Raw genomic sequence first — 25,182 nt, 5'->3', positions numbered from 1 at the left:
CACGCCTCCTCCCCCTCGGATTCGGACACCTCTGGGGCAACCGTGGCCTCCTCAGCCCCCTCCTCCGCCAGCTCCTCCGTCACCATCACCTCCTCCACCTCCTCCGCCACAACCACCTCCTCCACCACCACCACCTCCTCCACCACCTCCTCCACCACCACCACCTCCTCCACCTCCTCCTCCGCCACCAACACCTCCTCCACCTCCTCCTCTGCCACCAACTCCTCTTCCACCTCCTCCACCACCACCTCCTCAGGCACCTCCTCCTCCTCCACCATCTCCTCCACCTCCTCCACCACCTCCTCCACCATCTCCTCCACCATCTCCTCCACTTGCTCCTCCACCATTTCCTCCTCCTCCTCCACTTGCTCCTCCTCCACCCTCGCCGCCACCTCCTCATCACGCTCTTGCGCCTGCTCCTCCGCCAGGGCTGCCTCGGCCTGCTCCCGTGCCTGTCGTGCTCGGGCTCGTGCTGTGTGGTAGAAAACAAAATCATGGTCAATGTCGGGTCATTGGGGCACATGTAGTAATCCATAACAAGACATACATGGAAGGGTGATAATGTTGGCAAACGATGCTTGAAAGTAGCTCCTTACTGTTAATGGACTCCAAAATGTGACATTTAAGTTATTATGTGATTGTTAGTAATTTGTTCAATCATTACAACCCAGGCATTTATCAATGTTGAACACATATTAGATCTGGCACATTGTATGCATCTGAATCATGAATGCTATGTCATTACATATAAAAGCCACATGACTGCATGTTAACCAGGAAGAAGCACACATAACAGTCTATGGACTTGTAAACCCATGGACACCCACTTATCATGAGACACATTTTATTGTTTATAGATGGTATGATGTAAGTGCGAAATTTCATAGCTAAAATACTCACAATCAGCTATCTCGCCCCTAATTTGCTGGAGAAGCTGGGGCTGGCGCCTGCGGAGGTCCGACCACCGCCTCTCGAGCTGGCCGATGCTCCTCCGCACCCGGGTGCGGGCGTAAATCCGGCGCCCTGCCGCAGCATATGCCCGCCGCTTCTGCCCATTTGTGATAAAGGGCCCCGCACGGCCCAGCCTTGTCTCCATGACGGAGACCAGAGCCCTCAGCTCCGCAGGCGAAAATGGCTCTGCCCTGCGTGTCTCCGCCATGTTAACAATGGCATCAATCAACCAATCAGGTGGTGTCATTGGTTTATCACAGTTATTTGTGTTAATAACTTTATTGTTCATCTTTACATGAACAGCGTCTCTGCGCCAACACAAATGGTGACAAATTCGCATGCCTTAAAAACAGTAGTGCTGATGTATGGGAATGAGCAAATCTGATATATATATAAAACACAGTGTGTATGCACTTAGCAAATCCAATAAGGCCTCGCTCCGCCAAGCAACGCGTGCTATAGCTTAGCAACGCATAGCTGTACTTAGCATTACTTACTCTATGCATCTATGTGTATGCGTACATTTATGTTTAAAAGACACATACACATACTTGCAGGTATCCTGAGTCCAGCATTATACACCAGCGCTGCCTGCCTGGCTGCCTGCCTGGCTGCCTGCCTGGCTGCCTGCCTGCCTGCTCCTTGAAATGTTTAAACATGTTAATAAATTGAAATATCATATATATATATATATATATATATATACAAGATAGGAACAGAGTGCGCTCAAATGTGCAAGTACACAACTTTTTACACAATATAAAAATTTAATAAAAGCCAACAACACGGCTCGTAAAAGAATACAGTGATGATACAGTCATATATTGGAATCAATCTTGACAGAATGTGTGGTAATTCAATATAACAGCAGGCCCAACGCGTTTCGTCACCCACGTGACTTCCTCAGGGGCAATCGATGACTTGATTATCAAAGCTGTGATTGTTCTAAAAATAACAATACAGTGTATCAGAAACAACACACACAGAGAAAGATATGTATATCATGGAGAAGAAAAGAATTGAAAACCAATATAGCAATACTGCCTAAAAAAATATATATACTTCATTATCGCTGCCATATTACATTAACATCATGGGGAATATATCCCCCTTTTTCATAAAAAATTCCACCTAATTCATTCATAGGGTCAATTTAAATATTCTATTCACACCCAATTAAAAAAGAGAATACTGCATCAAAGTATAAAATTGACATCTGGACAGAATAAAATATCACTTACAGCCAAAACAACAAAAAACAATACCTTATTGCCGTATCTCAAATTGATTGTACACAGATAATTAAAGTGGGTAATGATCTAAATGAAGAAATGCATACAGTCGAAAAATTAGATTTAATTTTCCTTCTTGATTACTGTAACCTTCACCAGCACCATATATATGTGGGTCAAGTGTCAGAGGAAAAAAATTAACACTTACAATATACCAAAAAGACAGAGCTCTTGTCAATAATTGTGGTACACTTTTCCAATATCTCACTCTATTATGGATGCCAGCAGCACAATTCTTTCAAAAATCCACTTAAAAGGCAAATATAAATGTCCAGTCAGAAGTAAATACATACACAAACACAATATAGGGCAATGACTATGAGCAGGAGCTTTCTAAAATGAACCATTCCAAAAGATACTCACATATAACAGGGTCACCGGAAACATGCTACACTGTATCCAACTGCCGAATGACAGCTTGTACTAACAGGCAGCTTTATATAGGACTAGGCTAATTACGTCACTTCCTGTCTAAGAGAAAAGTGAAGGATGCCCAAAACGGGGACATAGCCACCTCCTAAGTTATAACTAATCGTAGTGGGCTGTGCACATGCCTTTTTATAACCTCCTTAGTGAAGCTAATGCCCAGACACATCATTTTTATCCTTGGAACGGGCGAAAAAACCGCCGTGCGTTCCAAACGGGCGCCATCTTACCTAGGTGGAACGCATATGCGTCACCTAGGCACTAGTATTAAACGTCATGAGGAACTAGTTAGTCGGACGCACTGCGCTGACGTCGTGCGTTCCATGTATGCGCCATCTTTTCTCTAAGTGGGACGCATATGCGTCGCCTAGGTGCTACTGTAAAACATCACTATGTACTTTATCAGAGTCGGCCGGGCGGCGATAAACGTCATGCGTTCCACCTCAGCACCATTTTTAATCTGGGTGACACGCATAAGAGTAAAAATAGCTGGCTTTTAATTCATTAACCCTATAACAAAATTTGCTAATATTTTATATTAAACACCCACGTTTTCACTAGCACTTTTAAGTTTTATTTGGGACAAGTGTGAGTGATACCTCTGAGACTTGATATAGTAATCAGAAGGTAAATCTACTAATATTTTAGTTCATCTCCTACTATCTTATAAAATAACCATACTAATAATAAGTTTATACAGAATAATTTAAATTGAAAGGAAAAAATCATATTTAATTATTTTAATAAAAAAAAACTAATGTGTTCCTTAAATATCCCATATCAGGGGATATGGGTGTGCATATATCAGAAGTGAAATATAATACACTAATTAAATTTAAGTGCTTTGAAACATTACATCAGGCACTTTACTCCTATAAAAAGGGGACTGTGTTTATTATCAGTGAATGTGATATACTAATTAAATTTCTGTGCCTTGAAATATTACATCAGGCACAGTACTACTATGAAAAAGGGACTGTGTATGTTATCAATAATGCAATTAGACTTAAGATGGACCTCTATGAGTCCATTGAATGATATAATCAAAATTGGAATAACCTATAATATATTTTGACACCCATAAATTTACTTAATATTTTGACGTGTGTATAACAATTAATTGTCTAACTTTTACTCTAACAATAAATATTATATTGTATAGAAAAATAAAAAATAGAAAAAATAGTGACCTAATACTGATACTCTAAATTATCGTTCCATAACATTTATCCTAATGAATCTAAACATTTTTTAGAACTAACTTAACTAAAATAAGTGAAAAAAAATAAATAAAATTAAAAATAAAAATAACAATGGGGAGGGGCCTACCATAAAAAATGAAAAAAAAAATATAAAATATAAGAGAAAAAACTCTAAAAAAATCTTAATTACTCCTGCCCATATATCACCGTCCTATTTCCATCGAAATAGTTACAGCCTACTTACATATTTATAACACTGTATTCATGTAAATATAAAAAAAATTGGAAAAGAGGTTGGACAGAGAAACACAGAGAAAAAAGAGTATAGAACTACAAGAAGGCCACTATATCCACGCCCTCGTTGAGTCCCTTGGGGGTTAACGAATTTAGAGAATAAATCCAGAAACTTTCTTTTCTGATTAATTCTCGGCCCCTGTCTCCACCTCTGGGGTTTGATGGGACGTGTTCTAAAACAGTAAATTTAAAATTCTCTTTTGAAACCAAAGAATTGTGTTTCTCCAGGTAATGCCTGGGTAAGCTGTGTACTTTGACTTTGTTCCTGATGTTGCGCATATGTTCTTGTATTCTCAACTTGACCTGTCTTATGGTCTTCCCGACATAAGTCAAATTGCAGCTACAGGTGATTTTGTAGACAACATGGTCAGAGTTGCAGGTTACCGCATCTTTGATTTTATACTCCCTGCCGTTTTCCATAGTGTGGTGAAAAGGGGCTTTCTCCAGAAACGGGCAACAAATACATTTGTTGCAGGGCAACATCCCAGGTTTTTTATTTAAAAAATGAACCGCTTTTGGAGTAGGGGGAGGTTGTGGTTTCATTCTACTTGGCGCCAAGATTGATTTTAAGTTTTTCGCCCGTCGATAGACCAAATTAGGTCTCATGGGTAAATGTGGACCAAGTACCGGATCACGTAGGAGGATAGACCAGTGCTTTTCCAGCGCCCTTTTAATCTCTCTGAGTTACTATCCAAAACCAGTAAAACCCAAAAAGAATTTGCTAGTAGACCTTTCGTGACGCAATTTAATTGCGAGAATCACCAAATTAAAAGGGCGCTGGAAAAGCACTGGTCTATCCTCCTACGTGATCCGGTACTTGGTCCACATTTACCCATGAGACCTAATTTGGTCTATCGACGGGCGAAAAACTTAAAATCAATCTTGGCGCCAAGTAGAATGAAACCACAACCTCCCCCTACTCCAAAAGCGGTTCATTTTTTAAATAAAAAACCTGGGATGTTGCCCTGCAACAAATGTATTTGTTGCCCGTTTCTGGAGAAAGCCCCTTTTCACCACACTATGGAAAACGGCAGGGAGTATAAAATCAAAGATGCGGTAACCTGCAACTCTGACCATGTTGTCTACAAAATCACCTGTAGCTGCAATTTGACTTATGTCGGGAAGACCATAAGACAGGTCAAGTTGAGAATACAAGAACATATGCGCAACATCAGGAATAAAGTCAAAGTACACAGCTTACCCAGGCATTACCTGGAGAAACACAATTCTTTGGTTTCAAAAGAGAATTTTAAATTTACTGTTTTAGAACACGTCCCATCAAACCCCAGAGGTGGAGACAGGGGCCGAGAATTAATCAGAAAAGAAAGTTTCTGGATTTATTCTCTAAATTCGTTAACCCCCAAGGGACTCAACGAGGGCGTGGATATAGTGGCCTTCTTGTAGTTCTATACTCTTTTTTCTCTGTGTTTCTCTGTCCAACCTCTTTTCCAATTTTTTTTATATTTACATGAATACAGTGTTATAAATATGTAAGTAGGCTGTAACTATTTCGATGGAAATAGGACGGTGATATATGGGCAGGAGTAATTAAGATTTTTTTAGAGTTTTTTCTCTTATATTTTATATTTTTTTTTTTCATTTTTTATGGTAGGCCCCTCCCCATTGTTATTTTTATTTTTATTTTTAATTTTATTTATTTTTTTCACTTATTTTAGTTAAGTTAGTTCTAAAAAATGTTTAGATTCATTAGGATAAATGTTATGGAACGATAATTTAGAGTATCAGTATTAGGTCACTATTTTTTCTATTTTTTATTTTTCTATACAATATAATATTTATTGTTAGAGTAAAAGTTAGACAATTAATTGTTATACACACGTCAAAATATTAAGTAAATTTATGGGTGTCAAAATATATTATAGGTTATTCCAATTTTGATTATATCATTCAATGGACTCATAGAGGTCCATCTTAAGTCTAATTGCATTATTGATAACATACACAGTCCCTTTTTCATAGTAGTACTGTGCCTGATGTAATATTTCAAGGCACAGAAATTTAATTAGTATATCACATTCACTGATAATAAACACAGTCCCCTTTTTATAGGAGTAAAGTGCCTGATGTAATGTTTCAAAGCACTTAAATTTAATTAGTGTATTATATTTCACTTCTGATATATGCACACCCATATCCCCTGATATGGGATATTTAAGGAACACATTAGTTTTTGTTTATTAAAATAATTAAATATGATTTTTTCCTTTCAATTTAAATTATTCTGTATAAACTTATTATTAGTATGGTTATTTTATAAGATAGTAGGAGATGAACTAAAATATTAGTAGATTTACCTTCTGATTACTATATCAAGTCTCAGAGGTATCACTCACACTTGTCCCAAATAAAACTTAAAAGTGCTAGTGAAAACGTGGGTGTTTAATATAAAATATTAGCAAATTTTGTTATAGGGTTAATGAATTAAAAGCCAGCTATTTTTACTCTTATGCGTGTCACCCAGATTAAAAATGGTGCTGAGGTGGAACGCATGACGTTTATCGCCGCCCGGCCGACTCTGATAAAGTACATAGTGATGTTTTACAGTAGCACCTAGGCGACGCATATGCGTCCCACTTAGAGAAAAGATGGCGCATACATGGAACGCACGACGTCAGCGCAGTGCGTCCGACTAACTAGTTCCTCATGACGTTTAATACTAGTGCCTAGGTGACGCATATGCGTTCCACCTAGGTAAGATGGCGCCCGTTTGGAACGCACGGCGGTTTTTTCGCCCGTTCCAAGGATAAAAATTATGTGTCTGGGCATTAGCTTCACTAAGGAGGTTATAAAAAGGCATGTGCACAGCCCACTACGATTAGTTATAACTTAGGAGGTGGCTATGTCCCCGTTTTGGGCATCCTTCACTTTTCTCTTAGACAGGAAGTGACGTAATTAGCCTAGTCCTATATAAAGCTGCCTGTTAGTACAAGCTGTCATTCGGCAGTTGGATACAGTGTAGCATGTTTCCGGTGACCCTGTTATATGTGAGTATCTTTTGGAATGGTTCATTTTAGAAAGCTCCTGCTCATAGTCATTGCCCTATATTGTGTTTGTGTATGTATTTACTTCTGACTGGACATTTATATTTGCCTTTTAAGTGGATTTTTGAAAGAATTGTGCTGCTGGCATCCATAATAGAGTGAGATATTGGAAAAGTGTACCACAATTATTGACAAGAGCTCTGTCTTTTTGGTATATTGTAAGTGTTAATTTTTTTCCTCTGACACTTGACCCACATATATATGGTGCTGGTGAAGGTTACAGTAATCAAGAAGGAAAATTAAATCTAATTTTTCGACTGTATGCATTTCTTCATTTAGATCATTACCCACTTTAATTATCTGTGTACAATCAATTTGAGATACGGCAATAAGGTATTGTTTTTTGTTGTTTTGGCTGTAAGTGATATTTTATTCTGTCCAGATGTCAATTTTATACTTTGATGCAGTATTCTCTTTTTTAATTGGGTGCGAATAGAATATTTAAATTGACCCTATGAATGAATTAGGTGGAATTTTTTATGAAAAAGGGGGATATATTCCCCATGATGTTAATGTAATATGGCAGCGATAATGAAGTATATATATTTTTTTAGGCAGTATTGCTATATTGGTTTTCAATTCTTTTCTTCTCCATTTGTCCTCCTCTTCCTTTCGAACTTTTCTCCAGCTTAAATGAGATATACATATCTTTCTCTGTGTGTGTTGTTTCTGATACACTGTATTGTTATTTTTAGAACAATCACAGCTTTGATAATCAAGTCATCGATTGCCCCTGAGGAAGTCACGTGGGTGACGAAACGCGTTGGGCCTGCTGTTATATTGAATTACCACACATTCTGTCAAGATTGATTCCAATATATGACTGTATCATCACTGTATTCTTTTACGAGCCGTGTTGTTGGCTTTTATTAAATTTTTATATTGTGTAAAAAGTTGTGTACTTGCACATTTGAGCGCACTCTGTTCCTATCTTGTATTTCTATTTGTTTTGGGTCTCAGCTAACGGGGGACTCTCAGAGTTGCTGCTACTCTTGATTAGGCGCGGATCTTTGGGTACTTCTGTCTTATATATATATATATATATATATATATATATCTCTGCAAACAAATCATACATCAACACAGGAAAAAATCCCCAACACATTAGAGAATAAATCAATGTACTCACCAGTCATCAGGGATAGTATCAACTACAATAATGAAGATATAACAAACACATAAGATCCCTTGTACAAGGTATAATAATGAGCACCTATATTGTACTTCCCCCAAAACTAAGCACATATGATAAATATCTACTATTTCTTTGCCATTAGGAGGGCAGGCTGGCTAATTGTCGTTTTGTAACACTGACAACTACCACACTGTACTTATTTGAAGGGGTGATTTTTACAACAATTGGTGTGTTCTGGTCCACTAGATAAAATGTACCTGAAGTATCTTTGCGCCACAGAGTCCCGCAGCTGGTATCCCCTCCGGCATTCAGGGGCGCGGGATGGGCGCATGGGCGGATCTTGCGGCTCAGATGGTACCTCCCACTCATCAAAGGGTATCTCACGCCGCACAGCAATGTTGTGGAAAAATATACACAGGCCCACGATCCTCGACACCATTTGAGGCGCATACTGTAAGTCACCACCAGTGCGGTGGAGCACTCTAAATCGACCCTTTAAAAGGCCAATTGAGCGCTCCACCACTTGCCTGGTGGCAACATGCGCCCGATTGAATGCCTCCTGTGGGCCCGGTGCTGGGTAGCTGTACGGCGTAAGTAGCCAGGGCGTACATGGGTAACCGGAGTCACCCAGAACCCACGCATCACGGCCTTCCAGCTCTTGTAGTCTTTGCCATATCCCGGTTTGTCGGATGACATGAGAGTCATGGGCACTTCCGGGAAACTTCGAGTTGAAGGCGAGAATCTCCATGGATGGGCCACATACCACCATCACGTTCAGTGAGTGGAACAATTTGCGGTTCCTATATATCTTCTCACTTCGAGATGGAGGCACAAATGGTACATGGGTGCCATCCACAGCCCCTATCACATTAGGGAAGCCAGCAATTTGATGGAAGGCCTGCTGGCTTCTGCGCAGGGTCTCGGTGGCAAATGTCATGGCCATGAAGTGCCCCTTGCGCCTGAACATGGCCGACGTCACACGCCTCAGGATTCGGCAGAAGGCCGGCTGAGATATTCCAGCAAGTACTGCCACTACTTGTTGGAATGATCCTGAGGCGCAGAAATGCAACACCGCCAGCAGCTGTGTGTGAGGCGGAATTGCTGTCGTGATCCCGTGTAGAGGTTCCAGATCACTCTCAATTAACGAGAGCAGATCCAGAATTACATGTGGCGGTAACCGGTACCTAGTAAGTACCTCATCATCGGGCATAGCAAACAGAGTCACCCGTGTGCGATAGATTCTAGCACGTCCTGGCCTCCTTGGGCGACGAGTGGGGAGAGCCGCAAGTGCCCTTAGCCTCCTTTCCATGTCCCGCATCATTGCTTCAGCAACCTATAAAGAAATGAACATAAATACTGATGCACCTATGCACATAATGGCCATATCCCACTACAAATAGATTTGTAGGCTTCAATACGTACAATAGATGGCCGCCCTGTAAAATCCCGAAGATCCATTTGACTCTATAATGATGTAACAATAATATGAACTCAATACACACTGTCCTAAACACACAGATGCTTACAACATCGAACTACTAAACACTACTTGAGTATCAAAGGTGTCTGCATTTGTTGCCGACATCATGTACTATGAGACATTCCAGCTATTGCTGGGACATGTTGTCCTGCAATAGATGAACACACACAGGTTTAAGACCTGTGAGTGAAATAGTGAACATGTGACATGTTGCAATAATGCTACAAAGACTTTGCTGGCCCAACAATCTGTAGTCAGTGAGGCAATGGTGCATACATTCATACACTTACATTGTTAATGGATATCATATCTACAAGGACCATGGAAGAGCTTACCTTAGACCCTGACAAGTCCAGATCTGGAGACAAATGATTCTAGCAGCAACTCACTATTTATAGGCCTGTCACATGTGTGGTCTATAACAGTAGTGATGAGTATTGCATGACTTGTGGCCTGGAATTTCTAAGGGATTGGGCTACTTTTAGCTTGCAATCAAACGCCACAATACCACAGTAGTCATGAACCAAATGTCATGTCATGCTAGCAAATAGCATGTGTATTGTGCGATAGTCACAGGTGTATCAGAAGATTCTATGCAATGTTAGAATTGGTGACCAGTATTTCATGTAGAAGTTTCGCCAGGTTTTACACAATGGAATTTCCGCCACCGTATGCGGCGCGAAAAAACAGCGACGTACGCTCGTGCACGGAACGCAGCTGCCGCTGATGTCCGCCAAACAGGATACACAAACAGTATATAAAGGTGTATTAGAATGTGACAATGTTGTTGCTAACATGTCTGGATCACAACCAGAGGTGGACCAGGAGCTGCAGCAACTATTTGACCAGGTGGACTCCAGCACCACCTATGTGCCACTGCACATGCGGCCAGTGGGAAATGAGGAGGCTGCTGGCCCTTCTACAGCAGGGCAACCTGCACCTGACCATTCTACAGCAGGGCAACCTGCACCTGGCCCTTCTGCAGCAGGGCAACCTGCAGCTGTCTCATATGCACCATCAGAAGAATCTTTTGGAACACAACCGGGGACTTCACAAGATAGTACCATGGCCAGCACTTCAAGTGCAGCGACACGTGCCAGGGGGCGTGGCCATGGACGTGGCAAGGGGGCAACAGAGGAACCAACTACAAGAAATAAGGCATATGAAGCACAGGAGCTTGCCATCCTGGTTCCCCGAGCACGTGATTTGATTGAGTGTCCATCAGAGAGGCTGACACACACACGCAGATGGAAGATTTGGGAAGAGATAACGGCAGAGATTAATGAAGTTGCGCCACAAGTTCGTGAGGCCGACCATGTCAAGAAGAGGCAAGTTGTTTTGTGATACATGTGCCCAGTAATAGACAAGTAATGATTGAATTCATGCTTAGATGGATTTTGCAAATGGCCGGTGAGGTTGTTACCATACACAGACATTATTGACATGTTATTTGGTTGAGAGTTAGAGTAGGGTGATTGTGAATGTGTATTGTAACGGTTGATATCATAGTTGCATGTAATGTTATCTTTTGGACATTAAGCACATGTCGTAATATGTAGCACAGAGCAATGGCAGCAACAGCAAACATCTGGAGTGACATGTATTAATATGTCAACTTACATTGCAGGTGGCAGGACTTCAAAACCAACCTGAAGAGGAAGATGACCAAGCGGTGGGAACACAGCCAGACATCTGGGGCCAGGCCCATGCCATCAGGGCTAGAGTTCACCCCCCTGGAGTTGATGGCCGAGAGCTGTGTATCACTTGAGGAGGTCAGGGGGGTGAGCACGATGGATAGCGAGGCCCCAGCTGAAGTGTTTGCGTCTTTTATTGAAGGTAAATATTTGTCATGCCATAAACTTGTGCAAGTAATTATCTTAGAATGTGTCCTAATTGTGTTTATCATTTTCCACAGACACCCCACTGCTTGGTGACGACTCTGGTCAGGAGGTGGAGGAGTCCGTGCCACCTGGCCCCAGTGGTAGGCCTGTGCAGCAGCAGCCATCGGCCCAAGCCGATTTGGCCAGGTTGGCCCAGATGCTTGGGGACATAAACCAGCAGGGAGAGTTGGCATCAGAACGGATGCATAGGACCGAGGAGATCATGGCGAGCTTGGTCAGCACCCAGCAGGCCATCGCTGGGAGCCTGCAGGCCATGGCTGAGGCGCATCAGGCCATGGCTGCAAGTGCTCAGGTGCTGGCCGAGCAAGCCACCCGCCAAAATGATCTCCTCCTCCACCATAATGAGCTTATGGTGGAGCTAGTTACCAGCAACAGGGTCCTAATGTCATCCGTTTCTGGTGCATTACCACCAGCAACACTCCCTGCTGGCAGGAGGGGTAGACCAGCCAACCCCTCACCAGCATCTGCTCCACCTGCCCCAGCATCTGGCCGTGCCCGAAGAGCTGCTGCACAGGCCAAGGAGCCTACCAAGGCCAAACGTGGTCGAAAATGAACTTGTGGCTGCATTAATCTCCACCGTTATCTCATCCCAAATCTTCCATTGTACTGTGTGTGTCAGCTTCTTGTGTCCAATCACGTGCTGAGGGTAACCAGATGAGCCCTTGCTTCAAATGTCCTTTTTGGTTCCCCTGTTGCCCTCTTTTGCCTGCCATTACTGTCAGCTGCACTTGATGTGATGTTGCTAAGTCCCCGGTTGTGTTCCAAATGATTCTGCTGATGGTGCATATGAGCCAGCTGCAGGTTGGCCTGCTGCAGAAGGGCCAGGTGTAGGTTGCCCTGCTGTAGAATGGTCAGGTGCAGGTTGGCCTGCTGTAGAAGGGCCAGCAGCCTCCTCATTTCCCACTGGCTGCATGTGCAGTGGCACATAGGAGGTGCTGGAGTCCATCTGTGTGCAATTATATTTGTTTTGTATTATAATTTATTTTGGGACATTCCTGCCATGGTTTGTATTTTTTGGTATCTTCATTTTTTTGTCATTGCATCACAGTGGCATTGACTGTGAAATGTATATAAATAAATTTCTTTACTTTACAACAATTGTGTGGTTTAATTAGTACATGTCGCATACACATGTGTATTGCTAGTATTAATATTCAGTCATGTCCATTGTTAGCAGGTTTAAAGTGTGTCCGAAGTACAGCATATGTGGGTGATTAGTAAGGTTTCCTTGAAGCAGCAATGGTTTCAATTAAAGCACTGACAAGCGTCCTATTAGTGAGTAATGAGTAAAGGAGTCGATTTTATTGGGTTCAGGTGTTAATGCTTGTAGTCATTAGGCGGTCCGTTCGCCTCCCGCAGGAACGAGTGGTGTCCGCAAAGCAATAGTGGCCTTTTGGACACCGCACATTTCTTCCCTTTTTGTTCGCGTGCATTCGGAGTGGTATCCGAATGCACGCCCCCCAACATCAGTGTACTCCCCCGTGTCCGCCCATGTTTCCGCCCCGTTTTGCCCACTTTGAAACTACGCCCATGTGTCATTCCGCATGACGCCCATAATACGCCCATATTTCCCGAATGATTGCGGTGACCAGTTTTGTACGGGATTTGCCCGAACAGGTACGGAGTCAAGGCGTGGCACATGCGCGTAGCGTTCTCCACGCATGCGCAGACGCCGTAAAGACGCGATCCGAAAGTATGCGGTAAAGTACGCGTCAATCAGAATAAGGGCCAATATGCCATACACCGTAATTCCCCTTACATAATATGCCATGCACTATAATGCCCATATGACATTGACACACATTATGCAACACATAATTCCCCAAGTACTCCTGCATATGCCCACATTTGTAGCGTTGCTTATTCATAACACCCACACCAGTTGCCAAAAGTAGTTGCTCTGCTTATACGTAGTGCCCACACCAGTTGTCGACAGTAGTAGCACTGCTAAACCATATGCCCACACCAGTTGACGACAGTAGTAGCACTGCTAAACCATAGGCCCACACCACTTGCCGACATTAGTAGAGCTGCCTATACACATGCTCACACCAGTTGCCAACATTAGTAGCACTGTGTAACCATATACCCACACCAGTTGCCAACATAAGTAGCGCTGCCTATACAAGTGCCCACACCAGTTGCCGACATTAGTAGCGCTGCCTACACACATGCTCACATCAGTTGCTGACAGTAGTAGCGCTGCCTATACACATGCTCACACCAGTTGCCGACATAAGTAGAGTTGCCTATACACATGCTCACACCAGTTGCCGACTGTCGTAGCAAGGCATAACCATATGCACACACCAATTGCCGACATTAGCAGCGCTGCCTATACACGTGCCCACACCAGTTGCCGACATTAGTAGCCCTACCTATACACGTGCCCACATCAGTTGCCGACATTAGTAGTGCTGCCTATACATATTCCCACATCAGTTGCCAACATTAGTAGCACTGTGTAAACATATACCCACACCAGTTGCCGACATTAGTAGCCCTGCCTATACACGTGCCCACACCAGTTGCCGACATTAGTAGCGCTGCCTATACACGTGCCGACACCACTTGCCGATATTAGTAGCCCTACCTATACACATGCCCACATCAGTTGGCGTCGTTAGTAGCGCTGCCTATACACATGCCCACACCAGATACTAACAGTAGTAGCACTGCGTATACATATGCCCACACCAGTTGCCGACGTTAGTAGCGCTGTCTACACACATGCCCACACCAGATACTGACAGTAGTAGCACAGCGTATACATATGCCCAGACCAGTTGCCGACATTAGTAGCACTGAACGTCCGTCCGGGGAGCGGGTGTTTGTTTGCCTGGTGGGTGGCAATAAGCCGCTCGCTAAGCAGGGAACGACTGCTGCTTTACGAACAGTCCCGAATCACCCCCACAGAACCCATACAAACACACAACAGAAACACAGACACTTACGTTTTTTAGAGTGCCCAGTCCTGAGAGAGGAGGATGCCATTGCCACAGGAGATCATGGGGGACTGGGGAACATCACTTTTCATCATTAGGCCCCACCTCCCCCCCACCCCCCACACACACACAGCATTTTGCCGCGAATCGCGGGTCGGAGGGAGGGGTGGCGGAGCCAATATGATGCAATTTAATGATAACTTATGCCATAGTTCAATCAACCCTCCCCCCCCCCACAGACCAGCGATTTGTGCATATAGCCACGAAGGGGCGGAGCAACAATGAAATCATAATATGAAGAGGAGCTGCTACTGCTGGTCAGGCACAGCAGCACTCCTCTTGTGGCCATTTTTAGACCTCCCCGCTGCCCTCACTTGCTGCAGTCGGTCCTGGCTGAGCTGCCTGATCAGAGCGGAGAGCCCCGATTACGGCAGCCAGCCCAAAGCACAGTGCATCTGGCAGTCACTGTCATTGCTGTCCAGTCCAGGAGGGAGAGACCGGCGGCGGCAGCAGGACTTCAGCGTGAGGGTTGGTAGCCTGCCCTGCAGCACCCAACCACCTGAGTCCCCGGCCGAATTGTGTGGGTGGCGCTACACCCGCGAGTGGGTGGAGCCATCCATGTCTGGGCAACTTTCGGCCTCACATGCGGCCGGCCTCCCGGGAAAGGTCCCGGTGACTTAAATGGCCAATCGACCCCTGCTGCCTGTCATACACTGACAGCAGCAGCACCACACAGTGGCAGAGTCGCAGAGCAGGGAGAGAGCGCCCAGAGGCAGAACTCTGGGAGGCAATGGAGTCATCTACCGCCGGGCTCCTGCTCCCAAGGGGGCACCTCTCCTCCCCCTGGAAGTCATTTAAAAGCCAACGATATTGCTTCTGTGGCTGAGTTCTGAAATATTCTCTATCTATATTTCTGAACAGAAATATATATCTTATATAAGGTTATATAGGAGTGTGTGTGTGTGTGGGGGGGGCAATATATGGGGGGGGGCACCAATATATATCTTGCCTCCGGGCAACTGGAACGAACTTACGCCACTGAGAGCGCCTATACAGCCCAGCGCCTCCCTGCTTTGCAGGCTTTGCTGAGCGGCTTGCGCCGGCCCTGCCCACGCACAAAATAGGCCCACAAGGCCGGACTGGCCCTGCCGGCGACCAATGAGATTGATGGACACTGCCCATCAATCTTGGCCAGCGACGCTTGGGGACACGCACTGCTATAGGCCCTCCACACACACCGATGTAGTGGCATTTTCTTAGCGACTTTGCCAAACTAATCCTAGGGGTAGATTTATGAAGCAGTGATAAGGGAGGAGAAGTGATACAGTGCCTGGTCAATCAGCTCCTATTTAAACCCAGCCTGTAACTTAACAGTCAGAAGCTGATTGGCCAGTGATAAAATACCAGGCACTTTATCACTTCTCCTCCCTTCTCACTGCTTCATAAATCTACCCCAAAGTCGCTTAGAAAATGCCTTATATGTTACTGTTATATTTGTCCCTGTAACTACTCAGATTCGTGTGTGTAGAGGAGAATGCAGTAGAACTGACTGAGTTAGATGGGAAATCCTACAGCATTCTACAAACTTGGGGGCTTGCAAGCCACCCACACAGACAGGTTAATTTATAATATTAATTTGGATTTCTGGCTGACCCAATATATTTGGTGGTTAGCTATGGAGTTGTATGTGCATCAGCACCCAGACAATTAACATTTAAAAAAAATATATAGTTGTGTTAAAATATTCTATACTTGGTATCATAGTTACATAATAATTATTGTTTACAAAATATCTTTGATTTTATATTGTAACTCTGTAATTCTTCAATGTATTTAACTGGTGCTCCAGCCAATTGGCTCCCAAAGGTAATGTTCTCAAACACATGACAAATGGGCGGTGATTGGCTGGAGCACCATTTATCAAATTTAGCAACAAGTTTTAAACAGCTTAAACTCTTTGATAAATGGAGTGCCCAGACTATGGCTTAATACAGCAAATATTATAATAAATTTCCTTACGTGCACTATAACACGCTATTGGAGAAAGTTATTTATTTAAAGAGATCCACCTTCTATAGTTATAATATTGTAAATTATTTAAATAGCTTTGCTCTATATATCCTTAATGTAAAGATTTTATTGACCGGTCATGTATGTATATTGTATTCTGTGATTTATACAAAAAAAAATTGTTATTCACGATATAATGCAGTTTCAATTCTTCCATGTTAACCCTTTATTTTATTAAGAAGTGCAGAAAGACGTTTCCATTTTTATTTTTCTATGATAAATATTTCTTATGGTCTGATTCAATTTGGGTTTGACATATCTGTATCTTATTGTTTTTCCAACTACAGCTCACCAATGGGATACATACAGATAACCAAATACCGATGCTGGAGTTCTGAATGAGGGAATCCCAACAGTGGCCAGGTAAGTATACTTAACGCTCACTTATAGCAACCTATCCGTAATCCTACCACCACCCCAGCAGCTTGCTCCTAACCCTTCCCACTAGTGCCTAACCCTAACTCCAGCACCTCGCCTTCTAAACTTAACCCCTCTGGCCCTGCAGTCTAAGGGGTCATACACATGGGCGATTTTTGCCTCTTTTCTAATTAAGCAGAAATTTGCTCCATAGTGCAGTACAGACCATAGTGATGCGCGGTCCCATGCGTCGCCATCGCCGGTCAGATATTTAGAACATGCACTAACTAATTATCTAGTCAAATTGCCGGGGCTACATTGCTTAGCACACAATCGCCCCATGTGTATACCCCTATCCTTATCCCCCCCCATTTCTAATTGCCTAACACTCCGTCCTGCCAGTAGTCGGGATGCCAGCATTGGTATAGAAAATGCCATGCTAAATGCATCCCCTCACCAACATCTAATAATGCAACAGCTCAGGCTACAAAATGAAATAAATTAGATTAAGTCACCATAAACAGCAATGTAATCATTACTTCTGAGACGTATGTAGTATGGGGATGTACTATGGCTATGAACTATGGGATGCATCTGATTTAGAAGCAAAGCATACATAGAAAGTACTGCAACTTTGCATATTTTCAATACCATGTTGCATTCAGGTGCAGAAGATTTTAAAGGTGCGGAGATATTTAGACTAAAGGTCGACTATGCCCAGCGTGTATGGACAGCGGGGGGAAAGCAGTGCATACACCTTGAGCAGCTTTCCCCCTGCCCGGCGCTGTCAGCGGGGGCAGATGGATTTCCATAGTTCAGCACTATGGAAAGCCGTCCACAAAGCCGCTCATCTGCTGGTAATACCAGCAGATGAACAGCTTTCCCGTCAATGATGCGGAAGCGCGCATCACCGCTCACCACTCATCCCTGGGTCGTACACACAGGGTGGCTTTCAGCTCAAAATCGCACAGTGTGTATGGGCCTTTAGACAATATTTACCCTGAATCAGGTGTAGACAACCTGTGGCTCTCCAGCTGTTGTGAAACTACAAGCCCATTCATGCCATACCACAGTTCTAGGACTCCCTTAAACTGTGGCAAGGCATGCTGGGACTAGTAGTTTCACAACAGCTAGGGAGCCACTTATGTTGTCATCTGGGCAATCCAATATTGAGTTTTAACATATAATTTATCTGCTGTCTTAAAATATTAATGTGTTAACTAGTATTTACATTGTTGTTTGACATTTTTTATTTCTATAGAAATACCTTTTGCTATGTAATTTTAAAATTGAAATGCAGGTCAGCATGATAGCACAGTAGATGACACATCTCACAGTTATCCAGGTACTGCTATTTCCTGCCACACTCCAAAGACCTTGGTTAATTGGATACTCTCAAGAATGGATCCTACATGATTGATTACCTAAAGCACGGGAGCACGCTGGAATCTTTTAGTACTTTGAGTCCTACCCGCAGAAGTCATTATTATTATTATTATTATTATTATTTATGTTAATGATGATAATAATAATTTTCTTAAAATTCAAAATATGTTATGCCTGAAAACCTGAAGAAAGTAAAATAATAAAAAAAACTTTTTTTAATGATGTTTCTTTTATTATAAGATTATTTTAATGCTTAACTGCTCATTTGAGATAATATGGATGGTATAATTATAAAACCTTAATTGTATAGGATAATGTTGTGATACGCCAGAAAATTCACATCCACTTTAAGGCCTTCAGGCAACTGTAAGATGAAAACGGATGTATTTGCATAACCTTAAAGTATTAAGTTTAGAGAGAGCTTTAGAGTTCCAAAGAAAACCTTTTACAGAATTAAATAAGATCGCGCTTATGCAGCAGATAAGAGTTCAAAGTCTGATATTTAAAAGACAATAGATACATTTATATTATTTAAAATAAGATGGGATTGCTCTGACTTGACATGCCTCAAAACTCATTTCTCTTTAGTGATATTGGCAATGAGATGCGGTACATGATTGGTTAGAACTAGCTAGGTTCCATCAACCAGTCACCCTTTTGTTGGTGTGGCCTACCACCATCGGGGACTAGAAGCAGGTCACCATTATCTCTTATTTTCATCTAATAAGAACAATAATGCAATACTTGACAACATCAAACAACTACCAAACTTCCCTACATATTAATAAGGACTCAGCTAGCAAAGTAAAAAAAAATGGTTACACGCATTATGATAACAATTTGGTTCACATTTCCTAGGGTAGCATTTTTAAGCTATAAAATAACTGGGGAATCATATAATCTCATGGCTGGGCAAGATCAACTCTATTAAGTTTAACAACCTTACTAAAGGGCTATATCTTTTTTAAACTTTACCAGTTGCAGCCATACTCACATTACAAAAGAATATCCAGAAATTCACTCTGTGCTTATACTGGAATGACAGACCTGCATTAATTATTTCCTCCAACCTTTTTAAACAAAATGTATCCTTTTTGGTGGTACATGGTATCAAGTTCTTCAGGCTCACTTCATTGCGGCTTCCTTTTTTGCCTCCAGCCGTGGTTTCCTGGCTTAACCTTGAGACCTCCTTCCAAAACAGACAATCTCTCGGTCTTCCACTCATTTATAGGCCACTTGCCGCTACGCTGCTTCACAATGGTTTAATATAAATTTTGGGGCCATGTACTCACATACGGCCAATCTAACTACCCCAAACTCCCCACTGACTTCTATTTGGGGTGACTGTCTTCCAACCATGACTGTTATGCATAAAATCCACTTAGCTGACACATGCAGTGCTTAGTTACACCATCAATTTTGTTTGAAGGGGCAGATGGCTCTCGCTCCACCACCTGCAGCAAATATCCCCTCTCAACCTTAAGTTCTTCTTAATTTCTCCAAATAAGACAAATGTGGTACTCCCCATTAATTCCATTACTCCGATGGACACTGCAGGTCTTCTTACAATAGGGATACAGTGGTGTACAGCTGGAGTTGACACTACATTTTTAGAAGGTGGCAGGCTCCTCCCCCCTCTATCCCCTCCCAGACCTCATTCTTAGAAAACTGTGCCAGAGAGGAGAAGAGACCAGGCAATCTCCCAGGAAGAAGGAGCAGGAGAAGACAGAAAATAATCACAGCACTCACAACACATACACCATGGCAGGATGAGAAGCGCTGGGAGGGCGTGCAGTGTTTCCTGTGGAATCGGATAAATTTAATTAACGGTAAATACCAAAGTCCTCTTTTCTCCTTCATCCACTAGGTGACACTGCAGGTTTTCTTACAATGGCTTCGCATTTTCTAAGCGATCTGTCTAGATCACATAGAAATTGAGAACAAATAGCTCTGTGTGTACAGACCATAGTGACAGTGATGCGCGGTATAGTAAATTACATGCTAAATGCATCCCCTTACACACATCTAATAATGTAACAGCTCAGGCTGCAAAATGAAGTCACCATAAACATCAGTGTAGCATTACTTCTGAGATGTATGTAGTATGGTGATATAATTGTACTATTGCTATTGCTGTTAGTAAAGCGTCTCATTTTGCGCTTAAAATTGGTATCCCTGCTGTAAAGAAATTACTGTGAATCTAGTAAGTAAATTCCAATCTGTATCCTTGAGTTATAATCTGCATGACCCAGTTGTCTCTGCAATCCAACTATCATGTGTCCTTGAAATTCAGTAATCTTGGGCCCACAGTGGGATACCCCATGTGAGTCGGGAGCCTGTCATGCAACCGGATTATCAGCAGGTTTTGCATCCTGTCGGCATGTAGCTGCGCTTCTACCTCTGCGCCCACTGGAGGAAGTAAAAGATCCTTCGAAAGGACTACAAAGAGGGACTCTAAGGAACTTTGATGACTAGAGACAGGATTATATGCACCATAAAAAGCCTGAAATATGCATGCAAATATGCATGAAAAATACTTAAAATATGCTTGAAAAGTGTTAAAATATGCTACATTAAATAATAAAAAAAGTAATTTTTAACTTATTTATTTAAAAATCAGCATAAAATTAGTTGCAAATAAACCTCAAAAATAGGCCCACAGCATCTGCAGATGTCTAGTGCTATAAACAGGACTTTTTTTGGCTGCTACAGCAGACTGCATCGTCCAAAGCTCTTGCATCAACTACTTGGACCCTCATCTCCAGCGCCGATGGATCAAATGTCAGCATAGCGTGTGAGGGCGCCACATACTCACTGTGATACGGCATTTCACGCGTGATGTCACAACCCTTCTGCTGCAGAAGTCTGTCTCTTGGTGTAAAGTCCCAGGCCATGGGCAGGCAAAGGTTCAGGAGCTTCGTAATGGCATCCGCCCCGACTGACTTTTATCAACATGAATTGGCAGCCTAGAGCAGTGTCAGACACATCGTACATCCACGGTTCCCCACACTGCGCACATATTGCCCCAGCCTGCACACTCTACCACTACCTGACCAGCAGCAGCAGGGCAAAGCAGTGCCGTGGAAAGGGGGCAGGGCCTAAAATATGCACCATCACTAGATTTTAGGTAAAATATGCAATAACCAGTGAGAATGGGCAAAATATGCAAATGCATATGCAAATATGCAAATGCATATAATCCTGTCTCTATTGATGACCAACAGCAAGTCAAGTGAACAGTCTCTAATGTTTCAATTACAGCCCTTACCATGCACCATATGAGAAATGACGAGAAGTGAAAAATCTGCCAGTGTATATAATGCACAGCTTGGTATATGCTGGAAGTAGCTGTGGCCTCTAAAAGTGTGTGTACAGGTTTCAGGATCGATTCAATTTTGGCTATCAGATTTTGGCTAACTCCACTTTAGATGTGCTTTAAATTAAGGCTATTTTGCCATTTGGCCCTAGGCCAAATACATTCTATAGGGGAAATGGTCAAGATAGACTTGCCTGCACATACTATTTTTCTATGCAATACTGACTAAACGGGGGGCGCGCATTGGCATTCGGACTAACTTAATAGAAAATGGCTGTAAGTTTGGATATTTCTCTGATCGCTCAGAAGAATCTCTGAACTGCTAAATGCACTTCCCATGCTTTTGGTTTTATAACTGGATGTAAACTCCCAATAAATGAATCACTTAATAGACAAAAAAGCATTTTCCAATTGTACTGTTTATAAAACCTAAAATAGATCCCTTTATTTCTCATGCTAAGCAAACAAAACACAACTGTACCTCAAATGCAACCTGTTTCCCACTCCAGCTGTAGATCACCAGTTAAGGTTTTCTATACTTCTTTTACACTAAGGCAAAAACCCCGGTTTTTGCGTTGTGGACCCAGGTCAGTGTCGGTGTAAAAAGGGTAGCTGACCAGGGTGGAACACGGGGAGGACCTGGGTGAGGGGCAGTGTAAACCGGTATGCCAGGTCATCAGACCCGGCTCCCATTTACAGCAATGGGGGAGAACAACCTCTGAACCGCCGCGACCTGCAGTCAGTATGGAGGTTGGGCGGCAGGTGCAAAACAGCCTCCGCTGCTGTCTGCTGTACTGTGCAGACAGCAGCGGAACCGAGGAAGTGGTGAATGGATGTCTGTGTGTGGTATCCATTTACCTCGCAGACGGGGGAGGGGCTAGCAGTGCACGGAGGCTGGGGCAGCCCAGTAGCTTACCTTAGTGTTAGGCTTGCCCCCAGCAGGTCGATCGGCGGTCCCGACGCTTGGAGATTATGTCATCTGCATGCAGCGCCCCATTTACACAGAGGGTAGGCACCGCAGTGTATAAGGGAAAATTACCGGTTCCAACCTGGATTGGAACGGTGTTCCAAATACCGGGTCAAATCCGGGATTTTGTTGTAAAAGGGGTATTATTAACAGCTACAGGTATAGATTTATACCCCTTTTACACCAAAATCCCTGGTCGGACCCTGGTCTTCGAACATCTGAGTTTTCAGGGTTGGACTCAGCTTTATACCCCATTTACACAGCACTTCCACTCAGCACTAGTTCATGTGGATTTTGCTGAAAACAGCCACGGATTCGACAATCCAACATCTGTTTTCAATAATGCAGATTCGACTCTTTAAAGTGCTTCAATGTGGTCGGAAACAGAAGCAATGAATAGATATTTCTATCGTTACCGTCCATTGGTATTCCACTGAAGGTCAATAAGTAGAGACAGGATTATATGCACCATAAAAAGCCTGAAATATGCATGCAAATATGCATGAAAAATACTTAAAATATGCTTGAAAAGTGTTAAAATATGCTACATTAAATAATAAAAAAAGTAATTTTTAACTTATTTATTTAAAAATCAGCATAAAATTAGTTGCAAATAAACCTCAAAAATAGGCCCACAGCATCTGCAGATGTCTAGTGCTATAAACAGGACTTTTTTTGGCTGCTACAGCAGACTGCATCGTCCAAAGCTCTTGCATCAACTACTTGGACCCTCATCTCCAGCGCCGATGGATCAAATGTCAGCATAGCGTGTGAGGGCGCCACATACTCACTGTGATACGGCATTTCACGCGTGATGTCACAACCCTTCTGCTGCAGAAGTCTGTCTCTTGGTGTAAAGTCCCAGGCCATGGGCAGGCAAAGGTTCAGGAGCTTCGTAATGGCATCCGCCCCGACTGACTTTTATCAACATGAATTGGCAGCCTAGAGCAGTGTCAGACACATCGTACATCCACGGTTCCCCACACTGCGCACATATTGCCCCAGCCTGCACACTCTACCACTACCTGACCAGCAGCAGCAGGGCAAAGCAGTGCCGTGGAAAGGGGGCAGGGCCTAAAATATGCACCATCACTAGATTTTAGGTAAAATATGCAATAACCAGTGAGAATGGGCAAAATATGCAAATGCATATGCAAATATGCAAATGCATATAATCCTGTCTCTATCAATAAGCCACAATGAGGAGAACCGTTCCGGATGAGAACGCATGTTTCTCCACATGCTTTGATTGCTAGAATGTCTGGGATCTAAACTACCAATCTGTAATGGCTCATATTACTATGCCTTACACCTGCCTGGGGCTGTAACATATAATGCAAAACTCCTGCTTTTACAACTGTTTTATCCTTTTTACAATAATCCATCATGAGCAAACAACAAATTGTTAACAGATGTTGGTCTTTTGAATAGATTACATGTACCATTGATAGGAAAACAAGATACCAAATCGCAATCATAAATTAGATGGATTACAGGCAACAACATTATATTTATATGATTCACAGTTTAGAAGAAAGAGAAGGTTAGAGCAATTATGAAGAACGTGATTCTGTATACAGATAATTCTCTGCTACCCAGCCAATCCTGACATGCCTCGTTGATCCTGATGAGCATTACTTTATAAATGATAACCATATACCCATCTAACAACATCCCAAGTAATTATTCCTCAGCTCAGAATATCCCAAGTGATAACATGTCATAATATTGCTTGCTGTTTGGACTTGTGACAGATTCCAACACTGTTTTTTTTATCTGTGTGCCTGGACTGGGTGAGAATATAATTATTTTGAGATTACTGTACAACAATATTTCAGAAATTACAGTTTAGTCATTGTAAAAATTGTAGACATTTAATAAAAGCATTTCAAGATATAATATTTAATTTATTTGCAAAATTGTTGTTTAACATTTTTATACAGTTATAGGGACAAATTAAATTAGCCACCCACAGGGAAGCCAATCGCTGGATTTGGGATTGAAAAATGCTCACTCCCAAAATGGACTTGGCTGTGGCACTGGCAGGCCACAGCAGGACTCCGTGGCTGCACTGCATCCTCCTTCCTGCAGTCCTTAACTCTATTTCCTCATCCCTTAGTTCTCATCTCTCTCTCTTCCCTCATCGCTCAGTCCTTATTTATCTATATCTCTCTCTCTCTTTCTCTCCTCCTCCTCCTCTGCTTGCATCCTTCTCTCTTCACGGCTGGCTATCTGAGAGACATACACCCGCACCACATGGCTGCTGCTTAAGAGTGGTGGACCGGCACAGCTGGCATTGTGCTGTGCACCTTGACCTTGGATGTCATGCTGCACACAGCCGGGGTCAGATGGGCATTGTCTGGATTATCTGCAGGTGTTCAGCACTGCCGATGCATGA

At 42.8% G+C, this 25,182-nt stretch overlaps 1 protein-coding gene across 3 annotated transcripts in view; it reads right to left on the bottom strand.

Moving 5' to 3' along the window:
- FRAS1 (Fraser extracellular matrix complex subunit 1) overlaps positions 1–25,182 on the bottom strand; it is a 460,024-nt gene that overhangs the window by 270,265 nt on the left and 164,577 nt on the right. The gene's annotated exons all lie outside the window — the stretch shown is intronic.

This window comes from Crinia signifera, chromosome 1 (genome assembly GCF_055691185.1).
Source record: "Crinia signifera chromosome 1, ASM5569118v1, whole genome shotgun sequence".
Taxonomy (NCBI): domain Eukaryota; kingdom Metazoa; phylum Chordata; class Amphibia; order Anura; family Myobatrachidae; genus Crinia; species Crinia signifera.
The sequence above is the reverse complement of the archived record's forward strand: the minus strand, read 5'-3'. Positions and strand labels throughout refer to the sequence as shown.